Source organism: Balaenoptera acutorostrata, chromosome 7 (assembly GCF_949987535.1).
Source record: "Balaenoptera acutorostrata chromosome 7, mBalAcu1.1, whole genome shotgun sequence".
Taxonomy (NCBI): domain Eukaryota; kingdom Metazoa; phylum Chordata; class Mammalia; order Artiodactyla; family Balaenopteridae; genus Balaenoptera; species Balaenoptera acutorostrata.
In genome coordinates this window covers 50,070,975-50,072,572 of record NC_080070.1, presented here as the reverse complement: position 1 = coordinate 50,072,572, position 1,598 = coordinate 50,070,975, and positions in this window count along the sequence as shown.

The window sequence follows — 1,598 nt, the reverse complement described above, 5'->3', positions numbered from 1 at the left end:
CCAGCTTTCAGAGTTCCTTAGATTTCAGTTTCTGACGAAAACGTTGTGGACTTGAATTAAGAATACAAGGTCTTTGCCCTGGGAACTGAAAACCAACAAACCAAGTCACTAGACTGTAGCTATCCTCACTGCTGAATCCCAACAATGCATCATTGATCCGACCCTTTACAAAATAAACTGTGCTTCATTTGACCCATTCATGTTTTACTGAGCTAGCTGAAAACAATGCCCTTTCTAAGTGCATCAATTGTTCTACCACTCTGGCAAAAGTACTTGGTGTCTAGCAGACAGGCCTCTTGGATGACTATAACAGTGCAGAGATTTATTAAACGGTGCCCCGCTAGTTAACAAGCATTCATACAACTCTGAAACATGCCTAATTATAACCAGGGAGTGTCAGGCATAAGGCTGAGTTCATTGGAAATTTTATCCGCCTTAAAGAGTATAGAGTACACCCCTTAGTTATTAGTTCCTTTAAAGTATTACATTCTGGCTACTGTCAATCGATTATACATGTCATGGACTTTGGCCAAGCTCCTTCTACTATTCAATGGCTGATTTTTTTTTTAAGTTTAAATAAAGGTAGAATAAAAACTATAAATTTAATCTAGAGTCCTCAGTTTTCTTACATTTATTCTTGGGCTTGAGATATTTACTATCAATTAATTGACTTATTTAAAATAATACACTGTAGAAAGCTTCATGTTATGCTAAAAATATTTTTAGTATTAACTTATTAGAGCAATAAGAGATATTTTTAGCACAATGTCAAAAGTGCCCTAGAGCTTTAGAATTGAGAGTATGTTCATAACTTCCACAGGTTAGCATGAAATGCAATTTTCAAGAAATACACGGGATGTTAAACGTTCAATTCAGAACAGTAGTTATCCTTGTAAGAAAGGGAATGCAATCTTTGAAGGGGTACATAGGAGCTTACACCTGTAATGATAAAATTTTATTCTTTGAACTGGATTAAGAGCAAATGGGTGTTTATTATTCTTTATACATTTAATGCCTGAAATATTTCGTGATACATTAGATATACCTGTACAGTTTGCGTTAATTCACCTAAGCTAGGGACAGAGAAGCACAAAATATACTTGTATGTCAAATATCTTGAGAATGATGAACTGTTTACTCTTCAGCCATTCTTCTGTGGATTAGCTTCTTGTGTCCTTTGATGTTTCTTGATCATTGAATGCCCTTCATGCTCAGAATTCTTTGTAGGAATTAGTTGACAGATAAAGAGGAAGGCTTGCAGACAAAGTGCCTGTGGAAAATGATTCCTTTTTTTTTTTTTTTGGCCGCGCCGTGCAACATGCAGTATCCCAGTTCCCAGACCAGGGAAGGAACCTGCACCTCCTACGTTGGAAGCACGGAGTCTTAACCACTGGACCACCAGGGAAGTCCCCCGTGATTCCATTTTGAATGTGAAGTGTGACATTTTAGTCTTAGAGGGAGATTGAAAGCACTGGAGGAACTCCTGGCCTCCTCCAAGGTCTCTGCGATCACATTCCTGCCCCCTCAGTCGTCTCTTGCATGTCTCCTCCTAGACTTACCTTTGCATGACGCAGAAGTTGGTCATTTGTCATGCTCTC